Consider the following 9,917-nt stretch of genomic DNA (forward strand, 5'->3'; position numbering starts at 1 on the left):
AAGTCAGGTCTCAAATGGCAGCAGTCCAAGAAAGGCTGAGCTCTGGCTGTGGGACTGAACCCTGGCTGTGGGGCTGAACCAGCAGCGAGGTCTGTCCGGGGAAGGTGGGAAGCCTGTACCCCTGCAGCCTAGTGTGGTGTCACTGGGGAAAGGCTGGGGACAGGATGAGTAGAAGAATACACGATCAGCTGATCAGCAGTTACCTCAATTCATCTTTCTTGGCCCCTGGCATTCAGGCTCTTGGCAAATACAAAGTTCTTTACGATTTTCGACAGAAGTTCTTCCAAAAGCACACTGTTATAATGTTAATGGATTGCTACTGTTACAATATAATCCTGATACACTGCATTACTAAGAGAAAAATCATCAGAAACATGGGAAGTAATGTTCTTACCTAGGAAACCGTTCAGACAGGGGGAACTTTGTCAAACATTTCCTGCATGAGCTGGCTACAGAAAGCGTGACAAAAGGGTAAAACCTGTGTCACGCCTCACCTGGCAAGTTCAGAAGCACTCTGATCTAAATCAGAGGGTGACAGCACAAACCAGTAGTTTCAGTTCACTGTAGGTTGTATGCTCCAGAGGCTTTTCTAATAGCAAAGCCTATCTGAACTTTACTTAGCCAGCAACACTAGGTGAAAACTAGTCATATATTTTACTCTGGAAAGTCATCAACATGCCTGACCCACCTGAGTGTAAGTCAGGGAGAGATACTGAGAAGAAATGGAAGGAAATAGTCTTGTAGAAGAGGAGACATTGAATGGCATAGATTCAGTCTGCTGTGTGCCTTTAGGAATACTCTTTGGAAAGCAGGAATGTAAAGTTTATTCTACAAGATAACAGCAGCTAATACTACCAAAGAAATGACATTCCCAGAAGTTATTGCATGCAGGATCTAGGGCTATTTGCATTGAAGATTTATAACCAGGACTAAGGCTGTCATCTGCATAGAGACGAGTTAGCTTAGAGTGGAATACAGAAGAAATTAGGAGGGTGTGAGCTGGGATGAAAAAAGAGAGAGACATAAAGAGGAGATAAGTCAGTTGCTCAGTGAAGCTTATGACACTTCAGTGAGAATAATCCTTTCTCAGACCACAAAAACATTTAGAGAGGAAGTGTTGCAATAAACCTCAGAAAGGCACTGATGAGAGACTGTAAATTCAGTTCCAAATGTTTGAGAGGTTGTTAAGCGGACTAATATTAAGTGGGATTATAAATGTAATGGCATGTCATATAGCTTTTAAGTAACTAGGGAAGCATTATATGAACTGACAATGGTGATCTGTGGCTGTGGGACCTTAATAAATTTATGAGAGTTTATTACTGAATTTCATTTATTGCTATCATAAGGAATGCTTATGCATGAGAATGTTACATGAATGGAGATAATTGATCATCCAGGGAAATGTCTAAATGCATTTAAAGGAAACTTTCAAATACCAATTTTAAATGAACAAGAAAAAAAATTATGTTAAAATCTATGCAGGGAATATTGTTATTAGCAGGACACAGTCAAGGCCCTTAGGCAAGAAATGTTCCTTGTTCCGAGATACTTGATCTTGACTGCAGGAGAAAAAAGTTTTACATCAGCCCTTCCAATACAGATCCCCTCCCCAAATGCACAATGGTATCCACAAGCAGACGCAACATCCCACAGCAGCCTTTAGCACTGAAATCGAGTCACTAAAGTCTCGGTATCAGTGTGAGCTCTGGTCGCCCACATGCCCTAGTTGCAGCTTCACATTACGGCAAATTGCTGCTGTGCCCTGCATCCAAGGACAAAGCAATGAGGGTTTCTTTACGCGAGTGTTGCTCAGGCTGGAAGGGGCTCCCAGGGGCACCTGACCCAGCCTCTGCTCAGCTTTCCCCAGGGAGAAGCAATGGGGAGAGATTGGAACATGAGGGTTTTCTGCACCCAGGCTGGGCTGGGGGGAGCACAAGAACAGGTCCCTTTCCTGCAAGGCTGTAAGACACCCAGGCATCTACTGTAGAGCCACCGATGGCCACAGCTGAGCCTCAGGAGTGGTGAGTAAAGGAAGGAGGGAGGGAGAGAAGGAAACACAAAGGTGTTGGCAAAAAATGATAAAAGTTAGAAAGAACATAGGGGGAAAAAAGGAAAGAGAAAGACTGTCAGGCATAAGAGAAACAGCAAAAAGAAGGGTTCTTATGTGTGGAAAAGGGAAGAAAAGAAATAAAGAGTCTGGGAAATCAAAGAGAAAATATACTTGAAGGATGTATGAAGGACAGTAAAAATGAAGGAACAGAAAGAAGTGAAGGACAGAAGCTGGTGCCGCAGACTCAATTACAGTATTATTGAAGTCCAGTGTCAGATCTCACTGAACAGAAATTGGTTCTCTTTATGTTTGAATAAGACTTTTTGATGGATCTTGTGGATTTCCACAGTAGTCTAAAGAGCTCCTGCTTCTGTTCAGTTGCAATTGTACAAAAGTAGCTGATGTCAAAACGGATACGGAGAAGCTAAAAGGAGATAAGATTAAAAGGCTGCAGGGTATCCAGGCAGCACTATGAATTACATATTGGTCAAACCAGCCCATGGCTGGGGCCCCGAGCAAGTAAGAAAGAAATCCTGTGGTTTGGAGCCACAAAAGTCAGCTGGGACTTAAATGACATCAGTCTAGGTTTGGAGGAGAGAAAGCTACAGCTTCCCATCAGTACCTTCTTCTCTCTCTTTCCCTGACCTTCTTTTTCTTCTCCACTAAGATCACACCCATCTTTCCAACTTCCAGACCCTAAATATTGTCCCTTATTGCTTATTCATTCCTAGATCTTACTGCATCAATCTCCCTGGCCTTTCTCTCATACATTTCTACTGGAAAGTTTTTAAACATATATATGTATATTCAGTGCCAGTGAGTGCTTGTTAAATTAATTTGTTTGAAAGTCTTCAGCAAATTAAACCATTAAATGACGTGAGATAGTTTTCCACAAGACAGCACTAAAACAGGCAATCAGATCCAGAAGCAGAGTTGATTTTTACTGCAGCAGAAGACCTGTTAAAACTCTAAATAAAGCATCTGTCAAATTAACAGAATATTAAATACAATAAAATAATGTAAAGCCAAGAGACATCTCTCAAGTATGCTTTGGTGGGGATTTACTGAATTAATGTCTAAATTTTTTAAAGGCAGCTGGTGACCTTTGGAGCCTCTCTGCCCTACAAACATGCACATGTCCTGGCTGGGAACCAGCTGGGAGCTGAAATCAAGAGTTTTCCTGCACGAGGACATCTGCAACAAGTGACCAGTGAGAGAGCAGGTCTGTTTGAACCTCCAGTACATTAGAAGCAGGCAGTGGGACGCTGCCATTTTAAACTCATGTTCATGCTTGGCTAAGACTTTTTTCTTTTTACTTTTTTGTGATACTTTTCTAATCACAGAAGTGTGTGTCTAATTGGCCTTGCATCATCAGGATGTAAACACAGGTCATCTCCATCGAGCCACACATGGCACAGGTGGTGGGAAAATGAATGGGGGAAAAGGAGAAACTAGAGTCTCTCCTGATCACTTGTCCTCTTCACCTTTCCCTTTTCTTTTAATATATGTGCCCTGTCCCTTCCTAGCCATTAGCCCATTAAAAAACAAACAAACAAACACCACCCCAACCCCCACTTAATTGTATGGCATTTGCCCAGTTGTATTTGTGAAAAGTGTTTCAAGTCAGCAAAGTGATGTCCTAGTGCCACAGCATGGGTTGAAGGTTGCTCTGAACACTGGATCTGCTTCTCATGCCTTTGAAGTGCAAATTTAAACATCCCTGGTCATGAGTCATCATGAGCCTGTTTTGAACAAAGCCTGGGCAGACCAATGAACCAATAATTTCTAATGAAACTGTGCTTTGATGAAAATAATTCCATGGGCACATAGATGGCATATTTTTCCCCTTATTTCCATATACCTGTTGGGGAATGGAGATCTAGGGCAAATAAAGTTGGAAGAATAAAATCTGACTGGAGGAATACTAACTTCAGTCCTACTTTTGGAATTAATTCATCATCTTTCTTGCTACAAAATGGGAGAGCAGACATGCTGTGTCTTGTGTCCTGTCCCTGGAGACAAGACTTCTGAAGCCTTGGACAGGGTTTCCCAGCATATGAAAAGTTGAGTGGTGGTTGTAGGAGTGTGGATCACTGGAATGTTCCTATGGTGGCACCTAGGAGGCTCAAAGGACAGATTTAGCAATACTACAGTTCTTGTTACACACTTGTCCCTCTCCCCAGCCCCATACTATCGCACGGTAACATCCCTTACTGCTCTCTCCTGTCTGAATGCAGGTGTGGACCAGGGACACAGTGATGAAGACAGCAGGATGGCTCTATCCCATTCCCTGTTGGGTTTGTGACAGCACTTGGTGCTACATGTTCAACTCCCACTACAAAATCAGCACTTATTATTTGCATTCATTTTAATTGAAGGCATCCTATCCATCTTTACCCCCCGTACACTCTTTCTTATGTCTTGAAGCTGTAATAATCCCTGCTTGCCTCTGAAACTTTCGCATCTGCTGTCTGAAATCCTGTTTTTAGAATACACATAAACACATTTGGGAACTCAAGCCCTTTCGAAATCAGAAATCAGCTTTTATGAACTGATATGCTTGGGGGAACACATGGCAGTGACCTCTTTTTGAATCTCAGCATCAAAGGAAGGCGTTCCCCTGAGATATTTGAAGCTCTATAAATACTTCATATTTTCTTTTTTAAATGCAAATTATTGTGTGTTTTCAAACTGAAATGAAACTTCTGAAGATCTGAAAAGGGTCTCCCTTCTCAAAGGGAATCCAAGGTGCATGGCATGGTAGACAGTATGAAAAAAAGTCCCAAATGATGCAGAGAATGTGATCTAGAAAGAAGTTCATTCCTCTAGTACAAGTCAGATATCAAGGTCACAATCAATAGATCCTTTGTCGGAAAAGATCTTGCAGGGAAAAAGTTTCTTGTACCAAAGAGAATCACCAGATTACAGTAGGTGACTCTTGCTATCCATGCAGTTTTCATCTTTATTCACATCTAAATAATCATGAAGTGCAGAGATGAACAGAAAAAAAAATTCTGAGGAGCACAGGCAGCTCCAGGATTAAAATGATTGAGGCACCTTGCACTGAAGGACATTCAAGAGTAAAGGCTGAATGAGCTCTGGATATAGCTCTAAGTCCTGCAATGGCTCATCCTATATTAAATCTCTTTGTTGCAGTTAAATAAGTTGCATGAGAAATAAAAGTCCTTTTTTGTGAGAGGTGAAAGGGGTCCAGCTGAGAGGAGTGTAGTAGGAGTCATGAAACATAGACTGTGCCACCAAACCTCTGTCTGTCATGAGGTGGAGCCCTGGCTCTTGATTGGTGGGATAGATGACCACATCACATCTTAACCCTTGTGAGTAGCTGCTGGAGGAGCTCAGGGTAACACACACACCACTGCCTCCTGCGTATTGGCTTGCCAGTGATGAAGCCCAGGGTAAGGGAACAGCAGCTGTCATGAACCGGTTTCTTCCACTTTCTTCCTCCAAAAAGAGGACTGAGGTGTATCACCGCTCTCTATGAAGCCCAGTGCTGACAGTGAAATCTCAGCAAAAGGTGCTCTCAGCTCCTTCACAGCCAGTCAAGTGGGACAGTTAAGGTCTGTGGAAGAAAGGGCACTTGCCTGACTCTTGGGGAGGGTCTGAAACCCTTTTCCCTGGGAAAACTCGAAGCATTGGAAGGATCAGTTTGAAGAAAGGAAGCTGGTGTCACCTCAGAGCAGAGTCACTCAGGTAGGTGTCGCACAGGCTGGTTCATGCCTCCCCACACCTACTGAGTTAGTCAGTGAAGGAAATGGTGCCATTTGGTACCACAAGGTTCAGTGCATTTGAGATCAAACCTTTACGAGCCTAGGAAACACTGAGTTTTCTTTAATCAGATCCTTGCCACAGTGAAGAAAAGCAAATCTGCTTGAGACCAGCTCAGTGGATTCGTCCCTTTAAAAGACTTGTGCCTTAACGAAAGCAGGTGATGCAGGAGGGAACGTTTTTTCTTGCACTTCCTTCTGGAAGCTCAACCGGAAGGTTTGAAATAGTCACTTCCACCCTTTCCAAGCCCTGGCAAACAAATCAATCCCAGACTGGATGCCTGTGATAGAAAACAGCCTCACACAGCCACACACCCTGGCATAGCCTGACACCTTTTGGGGGTGCTCTGGAAAGGTGTAATAGTGCAACTCCCCTTTGTCCCTAATGCCTTGTCTTTGCCCAGACCCAAGGCCCTACGATGTGCTCTTGCTGCCACCTGGCTCACCCTGGACAAGGTTGCACTTCAGAGACTCATCTTCCACCTGAGTACAGAACGAACATTAGAGCATTCATCAGAGAGGTCAGGTGGATAGCTGTCTGCTCCCAGAGCTGTAAACTGGAGTTGGAGAGTCGGGGTGTAAAACACATAAGGTTATACTTTTCTTACTTACTTCCCTCACTGCAGGCTAGTTTTAAGGAAACTAAAATTGCTGGGCTCTTACTTTTCTTTGTGAACTAAATAAATTACGGCACTCAGATTACTGTCATCAACTCTTTCACTTCTGAGTATTCCTGAAAGCTCTCACCCTTGTGCTCCTAAAGCTTCTTCCTCTCATCTTTCATTTTCAGTCAAAGGTGTAGCACAGTTGAGCAGCACCTTGATGGTGAAGTTACAAAAGACACACAAGGAGACAACTGTCTTGAACACCACCGTCTTACTCAATGGCACAAAACAGTGCTGTTGAATGAAGTAATGATTTGATATTTGGGAGGATGCCTGTTCTGTCAGCCTCCAAATCAAACACTGAAAACTTGAATTATGCCTTAATTCAACCCTGGCAGCATCTGCCTACTGTTGGTGCAGCTCAGGGGACCGTAAGTTCCTGGTCAGCACAATCTAGTGCTTTCTGGTCAAACACTTTGAAAGAATAAAATTTACTCCAGCTAATGCCAGTAACTATATCTAGACCTTGAAAAGCAAGGAAACATAAAAAGAAAGGAAGGAGACAAGGAAAAAGAAGTAGACTTCCTGTAATTAAAGTTTTTACTGGGCCATGGGCACATTTCAAATTGTAACTGTAATTCTCAAATCTCATGTTTTAGAACAGATTTCCTTTATGTGAACATATGCTGTTTTTCTAATACTTTTTCTTTGCAACATTAGATAAACATATGGAAACTTCTGGTACTCATTGGCAAAACATGAAGACCAGTGGTGCTTACCCAGTCTAAAATAATAGCCTGTTTCCTGGCATATCAACATCATATTTACATTTATGAGAGTAGCTTCACCAGTACCTGCCACATGTTAAGGTGCACTTGACAAAGTCTGTGACTTTTTCATTCTTTAAAAGCTACTGCAGAAATGTTGGCAGGGCTAAATGTTGAAATGATCGATAATGTTTGGTTACTGGGTAAATGATTTAACAGCACATGTATGGAGGAAGAAATAGCTCAAAATGTTTGTTATTCATGTGCACTTGACTTGGTAGAAATATCTCAGAAAATATGTTGTACAGTTGAGGCTCTTTTGTACCTTTTGTAGCACTTTATAATATCTTCCCTATTTTTTCTTTGAGATTAAACCAAATGTAGATCTGACGTGTTCTGTACAGTAGAGCCTAGAGCACCTACAGCAAACTAATACCTCTTTTGCTTCTATATTTTGTACAGAAATAATGAAATCCACTGAAAGATAAAAACAATTTAGGTATTTCACAGAGCTAGAGAAAATGTGTTATTTGTGCTCCCTCTGGTTTCAAAGAACATCAGGCAGAATTTAGAAAAATTACTGGTCAATGTAAAATAGTGTGTAATTCTACACCTAACACTTTGCTATGAACGGTAGGCTTGAAAGGCTATGAAATTGCTGCAATTACCATCTCTCACAAGGGACTCATTAACAAAAATTACAGTAGACGATCAGAACAATATGGCCAAGAAATTCACACTAACCAGCTGGTATGTTTGTATGGCTGTATTGGTACATCTAATTCAACAGATAGGAAAACGTGCTATGCATCTGAATTGTAGTACTCATGATGCAGACAGTGCCAGAGGTAGCACTTAACGGAAAAATATGATATAGAAATGTTATTCTTTTTCCATTAAGGAACTTTCCATGATCAGTCACTAAAAGTCTGATTCAAGATGATGACTCATTTGCTATTCAAGGCTTAGGTACATTGTACTTAAAAGATTTCAAGAAACAGGTGAGTGTAGAAAGCTTCTTTCCCTTCCCCACCCCTGAATCTTGGCATACAGTTAAATTGAAATTACCACATTTGAAACATTAATGAAGAAGAAAAGGAAGGAAATGTGGTTCTGCTACATTAAACCTCAGACAGTTCTGTGGGGTGCCATTAGCTTCAGAGAGTGCATCACTCTGAAGGGAAAGATAGCTCAAAATCACATTCGGGTGCTGAAAGGAAGCCTCCCACAATCTAAAGGAAGGTAATAAAAATGACAGATGATGACAGTAGCGGAAGTAAAATCTAAGTGGTCAAAAGAATGGCTATTCAATTCTTAAATATAATGAGATAACTTAAGTCTCCAAATAATGATAAAAATAGAGAGGCTGATTACTGCTTTATAAAGGACAGCTAAAACCAGGACTAAATAAATTAATAAAAATAGGGCAAAGAACAAGAAAGTCTTTATTAAATAAACAAGACAGGAACCAAGGAGATCTCCAAATGAACAACTGCAAGAAAATGCTTCTAATTTCTCAAAGAGGTAAATAAAAAAGTGTAACAAAAGTTAAGGGGAACAATTTATCTGCAGTGTGCTTTGAAGAGTGGTTGTGAAGACAACTGAAATAATTTCCAAAGGCGTAACTATGATAATATGTAGTGAAACGGTGGAACACTTCTAAGGAGAAGCATGAACAGAATAGAAAAGAAAAAGCTGTGAGGACTATCAAAATTTAATCCCTTTCACTTGAGAAAACACATAACACCAGCTTCTGTGATCTGAACTGCAGGGTTTGGTGCTTAATGCTGACCAGGGAATTTTACCAGTGACTTCAGAATGAGATTAAACCTTGGTAAGAAAACACTGAAAAAATACAGCAAAGTTAGTTACTGAGTAACGAGCGCTGGTCACCAGCAGTGGGAACCTATTCTTGAGAGAACATAAAGTCCTCTGCTAAACTGACTGAAATTTAAAAAAAGACCCTGTTTTGTACAGGATGATAAATCTTAGCTACATCGCAATCCAGATTTAAGAGGCAAAATACAGTTATCTGCAAGGATGGTTGAATGTAGACCACAATTGCAAGCAAGCCCAGGTCTCTGACTGAGCTACAAACAGTGTTTTGGAGCCCCTGCTCTGCACTGAAAATGTGATTCCAGTGTTATCTCTATATTATAGCTCTGCCATTTACTACAGAGGCAATGGTGGCATCAGGAAGGATTGCCTGGTTCTTGCCATCTAGCTTCCTGTTCACGATCTTCATGCCAAATACCAGGTTAAGCTTGAGTCATCTGTACATGGCAGCTCTTAGTACTTTCCTAAATTTGGAATAGCTGCCCCATATTCTGAATCTGGTGAGACCTCAAACTCTATATCTAGAGCTGGAAGTATTACGGAGTTTGGACTAGACATTACTAGGATTTGGAGCTGGAAGTGGATCCACTCTTGCCCACATATCACCAGCAAAAGACTAAAGTGGAGGATTTCACGCAACCCTAAGCTCCAGCGTTGTCAGACTGGTACCTTTCATCACCATAATGTGTATTTTAGAGGAAAAAGAAATGTTTTGTAGCACAGAAGCAATTTAGAGTAGTTTTAGACCTAAGCAAGCTTGAAATCAGTCCCTTAAGACTGATCTTGATACGTCCAGCTTACTCTGTTCCGCTCTTTTAGGTGATGATGCAGTCTTCATTTCACAAGTGTGAAATCAGATTAGGAGAAAGGC

The 9,917-nt window shown here is 41.4% G+C and overlaps 1 long non-coding RNA gene across 1 annotated transcript; it reads left to right on the plus strand.

Moving 5' to 3' along the window:
• The first annotated feature begins 1,795 nt into the window (after positions 1–1,795).
• LOC139827719 (uncharacterized) lies at positions 1,796–7,917 on the plus strand. Its single transcript, XR_011738637.1, has 3 exons — positions 1,796–2,024; positions 3,145–3,275; positions 4,291–7,917. It is a non-coding gene; the product is annotated as an uncharacterized lncRNA (long non-coding RNA).
• The last annotated feature ends 2,000 nt before the right edge of the window (positions 7,918–9,917 follow it).

The sequence above is a fragment of the Patagioenas fasciata genome, chromosome 3 (genome assembly GCF_037038585.1).
Source record: "Patagioenas fasciata isolate bPatFas1 chromosome 3, bPatFas1.hap1, whole genome shotgun sequence".
Classification (NCBI taxonomy): Eukaryota; Metazoa; Chordata; class Aves; order Columbiformes; family Columbidae; genus Patagioenas; species Patagioenas fasciata.